This window comes from Theobroma umbraticum, unplaced genomic scaffold, assembly GCF_002168275.2.
Source record: "Theobroma umbraticum cultivar Fairchild unplaced genomic scaffold, ASM216827v3 scaffold_146.0, whole genome shotgun sequence".
Classification (NCBI taxonomy): Eukaryota; Viridiplantae; Streptophyta; class Magnoliopsida; order Malvales; family Malvaceae; genus Theobroma; species Theobroma umbraticum.
Window position 1 is genome coordinate 2,867,153 of NW_018397265.1, and position 7,426 is coordinate 2,874,578.

Below are 7,426 nucleotides of genomic sequence, written 5' to 3' on the forward strand. Positions count from 1 at the left end.
ACACATGATCGCATAGTATTAGAGGCATAGTTAGGCAAAATGTATTTGATTCGTTTAGACAAGGAGTTGTCACCTAACTGATCTAGGAGTTATATAAGATACAATTGGTAAGCTAAGTGACCTACCTAATTAATTTTCATTATGACTTGTTGAGTCACTCAAGGTCATATTGGGATGAAAAGGGTCTTAGTTCAATAAAGAGTTTAAAGGTTAAATTTCTCGAAATAGTAAAGGAAAGCTATTATTTTAATAAAATATTGAGGATAATCATATAAGATTTTAAAACCTTGTCTTAATGACTAATAATCATATATGTTGATTTATATAGGATATAAATCTATCATGGTGAATAGTTTGTCATTTAGAAGCGTACTTGATACAAACAAGTTGACAAGCCCAAATTTCATTGACTGGTTTCGTAATATCAAGATTCTCTTGAAACAAGAGAAAAAGGCTTATGTCCTTGATGGTCCTGTTTCGGAAGAACCTAACCATGATGCTACAAATGAGAAAAAAGAGGCCTATAGAGTTTATATGGATGATTTCGATCAAGCCACATGTGTGATGTTGGCTAGTATGGCTCTAGATTTTCAAAAGCAACATGAAGCTATGAATGCTCTAGATATTATCATAAACCTTAGAGAATTGTTTGATAAGGAAAGTCGCATAGAGAGATTCGACATTTCAAGAGAATTGTTTCAATGTAAGATGTCTAAAGGAAGCCAGTAAGGCCTTATGTGTGTAAGATATATCACTCGACTTGAACAGTTGGGTTGGGTTATGGATCATGATTTGAGCATAGACCTTATACTTTCTTCACTATAGAGAGCTATTCACAATTTTGTTGAACTTCAACATGAACAAGATTGAGGTAACCCTTTCAAGCTTATTGAATATGCTCACATAGGTTGAGAACACCATTGCGAAGGAGAAGCCTTTAGTTCATCTTGTCTCTTCTAAGAAAAAAAATAGGAAAAGAAAATTTTCAAAAAAAGACAAGGATGAAAAGGCATTAACTTTGAAAGGTATGAAGCCTACTAAAGGAGTGAAGAAGGATAAGAACAATGACAAATGCCATTTCTGTGGCAAACTTGGGCATTAGAGGCGCAATTGTAAGGATTATTTTGAATCCATCAAAGGAAAGAAACAAAAGGAAGCTTTCACATCATATATGAATTATATGATGATTTATTTTTCACTACTTAGTATATGATACCTTACTCTTTATTAATGGTTTTAATATGTATGACATATTGAAGGAACTAATGACAAGGAGCAGTGAAGAATAAAACCGTGAAGGCGACAACCTTAGTTGATGGTGATCAAGCTTGTTGACCTAAATTAGATTGTGAAACAATAAACAATTTTAGAACACTGAATGTTTTCATGGCATGATTGCCAAGATGAGATGTTTGGGTTTTAGGCCTATGACTAAATATTTTATTTTGTGTTTAGGAAACATAAATTTATATTTTGCTAGCATGAGATGCTTAGCTTATATATATATTTACATTACATCTCATTTCATTTTGGATTTGTTCTAAATTATTTATCCTTAAGAATAACCTTCCATATATGATAATCAATACTAAGTCATAATCATAAGATTATTGTGATATTATTTTTCTTTGGATTATGAATCAAAAAGAAAATTAATGAGTTGAATTAAATAAAATGAGTCCTAACTCAATGAATTCATAATAGGATTATGAACACATTTGGTTAAGGAGAATTCTTATTGAGATAAAATATCTAAATTAATATTGCTTAGAATTGAATAACATTTGATTATCATATTGTATACATAAGAGATGATACAAAGCATTCCAAACCCAATTAATCACATGAACTAACCTTTGATAAGATTTCATCCCATAACTAATGATGAACTTATAATATGCACCTATCCATAAAAGTTATGGATATAACACTCCAAAAGAAAGTAAATAAGTTTACTTGGTAAGATTTCTAGACATTATAGAAATAGTGGAAGCTAATGACACTTTAAAGGTTAAGGGTCATGAAATTATGAAATCCAATAGATCAGATCTATGCACAAAAAATTGATTTAAAGGGATACATAAAGGTGCATAGTTCATGAGATAAATCCATTAAATACAAACCATTAGTAAGATGCATATTGATGCACTACTCATATAAGATGAATATACTAAATAATCCAACATGAATGATTGAATAACAATCTCTATTCAATGTAATAAATTCAAAATAGTTGAATACATTAAATAAGATAAACATATTTTGTGCACATCATAAGATTAGTAAGAGTAAGATAAGTTACTCATTAAAAGTGTATAAGATACATTTACTAGTCCAAGAAAAACAAAATGAAACTAAAGATTAGAGCCTAAAAGGGATTCAACAAAAGAATTTAGGATTATGTTAAAAAGTTTAACATTGGAGAATCCTAAATGTTAAAAGTGATATAGAGTCATGATTGAGCAGTTGTATTGGACTGGTTCCAAAACAAGAGATAATTGTAGCATTATATCTATAATCAGATACAAATCTTTTGTTTAAGTTACAAAAGAAAAGATATTTACATCATTGGTTTGATGAAGTAGTAAAGGATTCCGAGTTATTAAAGTAACAACAAGAGCTATAATAATGGAATCAAGGTTTTGTTGTGATCTAAATTAGTATTTCGATTATGATAATGGAGATTGTCAAACATGTAAATTAACATATTCCCAAATATTGTAATATGAGTTGTCCTAGTAGAGACATAGTTGTCAAGCGAAAAAGTTCGATCCTGGACTCAAGTGCATGTGGGAGATTATTGGTATATGCCCTTGAGCCAATTATATTGGTCAAAGAATATATATTGTCATTTAATGCATATTTAATCGCATAATTATATGCGATAGAGATTTTCCTTCATGTTAATGCAATAATAAGGAGTTATTAAGTACTAATTGGATAAAGCCCGTAGAACATAAAGGCCTTGCAAGAGAATTGTAAAGTTGTTATAATTATAAGATGACTATGTATCAAAATCATGTTCCTAAAATTATTTCTAGTCATTGTATTGTCAAGATAGGGCATTGACAATGCTCAAAGAGCAATATATGTTAAGCCTCCTTACTTGGAAAGTAAACAATTGATCTCATAGATTGAAGTATATGGGATACTTGAGGATAACATATAGGTGCAGGATAACATGTAGGTGCTTGTTAAAGAATAAGTTCACTAAACATGACCCGCTATGAGAACTCTATTTGGTATTTCACTCAAGAGTTTATGAAAAATATTCTCATGTGATAGTCATGCAACTAGTCCTTAGAGTTAAAACCCTAGGTCATCTTGTATGAGGAATGACATACTTTGATTTCACTTACGAGTTTGGAAGTAACCAGATGCCTAAATAAGGTGTTTTTGGATATGTCATGAAGCATGCGAAAGTGAATAAGTGGCCAAGAGAGGATTCGTCACCCCAAGTGATATGAGGGAATGTATCTCACTCGTTCTCAATTCTTGATTAACTTGTATAAAGTCTTTGACCAAAGCATGATGAATTTGAGGAAAGTTAATTTTCTAAATTCGTAAGGTTAGTCATGAATTATGAGAACTAATATGGAATGTTATAAGTAAACACCGAGCCATGCTTAATGATATATTCGGGATATTTGATGTAACGATCATATTGCACTAAGAGGCTCATCGCTGAAGGGCTTTATCAAATTCTTTAATTGACTTTTTAGCATTTAAGTAGTCATGATGTATTCCTGGATGCCACTCATGATCTATAAATATAATATTAATTATTAAATTGATATTTAATTATGATTTATATTTATTGCTAATATGTTAGAAGCTTAATGAGTCACAAACATTAAGTGACATGATTGAGATTAAATAAGGATAATTAATTAAGTTGGATTTAATTGAAAGAGATCAAAATAAAGTGAAAAATTAATTAAGTCCATAGAGACTTAATTAAATTAAAATAAAATTGTTGTATTTAGGGGTACAAATTAGTTTGGCTATATAAATATGTTATGTTAGCAAACTAAAAAAACTTGAAGCCTTAAACCACTTTTCAGCTGTTTCATAAAATAAGAAAAGAAAAATAGTTTTCTTTGACTAATAAAAATACGATTTGGTAAGAAATTTTAATCCTTTTGTTTGAGAAACAAAACTTGCTAGCACAAGTAAAATCCTACTTTTGATAAGGTCTTATTCGGTCACTGTGTGGATTATTGTAAGAGGCCAAACACTTGGGTGGCTGAAGATTTGACAAATCCTAAAAGTGAAGAAGCAAAGATTTTGATTTAATTGGCTCTTGATTACAATATCTAGAGCAAGTTATGTAACTTCTAAACTTATAAATGTTCATAATTAATTTGAAAGTTACATAAAAAATATAAACATTGATCCTCTAAGATTCGACTGTTTCTCTAATTAAATATTATTTTATTTTTTTCACTGTGTTCTATTTCTAATTTATTGATTATTTTCATGTTTGAGCATGAGGTCGAACCCCAACAAGTTTGAAAATCCTTGATTATGAGATCAAGGTAATGAATGTAGGTTAAAGGGATCGAACTACTATAAATCATTGTATTTTATTCACTTTCTTTTATTTTCTTTTTACTCTTAGCATTTAAATCATTTTTCAAGCAAGCTTTAAATTTTCATTTTCAAATTCCCTTAATCAGCTCTTTACTTAGAAAGAATTTTCGTGTCATTCTAAAAGTACTATTCACCCTTTTTAGTATGCTCTTTAGGACCAACAAGAGTATAGTATGAATTATTTCCATTAAATTTCTTAATAATGTTTAAAGTACAATGTTTTATTTTAATAATTCTTAGGAAAGTTTATTTGCAATTTGTTATATTAATAATTAACTTGGTGTTTCATTGAGTACTATTCTAAATTAATGTAGTTAACCCATTTGGAATGACTAATTACATTTCCTAAAATTGTAAATTGCATGCATAAGAGTGTCTAACGACTCGTTACTATGCATTTGAAATAACTTAGGTCCAAGCACCATTGGTCTAACAACTTTTCAAACCTAAACCATATGGTCTTCAAAACCTTAATGTTAAGTTGCTAATAATGATTGACCTAGACCTTGATAAATGTCTTAACAATTAGATTCGCATACGATGTGGAATAAGGTATGACAATCCCACCCCCTCAAATCCTTGATATCCTCATTAAAGGCATACATCACAATTACAACCAAAACACATTCCATAAGATCAAGATCTTTCCAATGTAATATCGATGCCCACATTGGATTGGTACATGCTTTGATACCAATTGAAATGACCTAAGTCTAACTACTATTGGCCTAATAACTTTTTAGGCCTAAATCGTGTGGCTTTCAAGACTTAAATTCAAATTGCTACTAGTAATTGACTTAAACTTTTATATTGGTTTTTACAATTAGATCCTTATTTGATATGCGATGAGGTATGACAACATGAATTTTGATTGATTTATCCTTTAAATCTTGACAATGGTTACTTTAAATATTCATATTGTTCCTTAGCCAAATATATGAATGACAATCGTTTTTAAAATGTTATTGAAAATCTACACTTATACATATCACAAATGTTCGGTAAGGACTCAACTAAATTTTGACCCATAAGTATGGTCTCAATCAATTAGAGGGGTTGGAGATCACTCGTATTCACTATGTATGACTTTGGTACTAGGGTTCTTGCTACAACTTTACTTAAAGCAACACGCTTTAGTGCACTAACGTTTGAGTTAACATGTCGCCTTTCCGCTTTACATGTTGCCAATCCAAATACCTTACAAGAGAAAATGTGAAATCTAAAAGATAACATGATAAAAAATGTGTTAAAATTTTTGTTAATACATTAATGTAACAAGGTGCCTATGCCTCTTTTTATAGGCATAGTTGTTAAATTGAGATATATATTGTATATTGAAATTTTATTTTTTAGTATCAAGTATCGTATTGTAGGATATGGTAAAAAATTTTAAAATTAATTATAAATAATATTTATATATGTAAAATGATGAAAAAATTAAAAATGGTATATATTTTTTAATAGAATTGAAGATTATAGAGATGAATTGAAATGATGATTATTTTTTAATTTAAACTATCAATATATTCCTTAATAATTTATTTTTAAATAAAATATAGATTTTTCATATTAATTTATTAATTAAAAATTAAAAAACATTTATCATGTTGAAATCAAAAGAAAATTTTGATTTGCTAGTAATTTTTTGTTTAAAATATAAAATTTAAAGATTAAAACTTATAAAAAATAATTTTCATATTTCAACTAAACAAAAAATTTAAATGATTAGTTAAAATTAAGCTTATAAAAAGTGTATCGACTCGAACCTCAACATTGAATCTCCTAATTTCTTACAAACCCTAAAACTCCAATTTTTAAATCCTAAATTTGAACACAATCTTGATCCCAACCTAAACGCTAATTCTCGTCCTAATAGCTTTGGATGAGCTTTAAGCATTAATAGAACCCTAAACCCTCACCCTAAATCCCCGATTCTTAATCAAAAACTTAACTATAACCTTCACCCTAAATCCCCAAATCCTAATAAAAACTCTAACCTTAACCTTTATCACAACAGCATAAAAACCACAATACTTATTACGAAGACAACAAAATCGATGAATCACTATTGATGAACCTTAACCTTAAATCATAATTTGGGTAACTTGATTTAGATCACAATTTAAAGGATTTGAAACTAGAAACTAGTTTATGGCTTTTTCGTTATAGGATGAAGCTTTAAATTGAAAGGGAAGCTTTTAATGGAAAGCAAATTTAGAAAAACCTTAATTGATTGGTGTGAAAGGACGGTTCAAGAGAGAAGAGAAAGAGATGAATACAGTACAAGAGTGATTAAGGTTTTTGTAACATGCGATAATGGGCACTTTCATTTCAAATATACCATTAGCATGGTTTACATATTTAAAGTAGATTGTTTATTTCGAATATTAATAAATTTACGTGAAATTATGAATAATTTGTCTCATTAAAAACTATGCTCATAGGAATTATTCTATTATCAATCACATTAAATTGCATTTTCTTTGTGTTGATGGAAAATTAGGCATTGTCACAATTGAAAACACAATCACATGAATCGGATAATTCAATTGCCTTGCACTTATATGAAAGGCAGCAGTTGGGGTCAGAAAATTCCCGGCATAATCCTATCATGCTCCAAAAAGCACTGCAGACTCGAGAATATTAGAATATACGAGTATAAACCATCCGATTTCCATTTCTTTATTTTTCTTTTTTAATTTAAAATTAATGTAACGAAAATGAACGGTTATTATTAAAAAAAAAGGGGGAAATGGAGAGAAGATTGACGGAGAATAACAACCGTCCGATGCTTTGTGGGAGCGCTCATCACGAATCCCGAGGCAGAACTGTT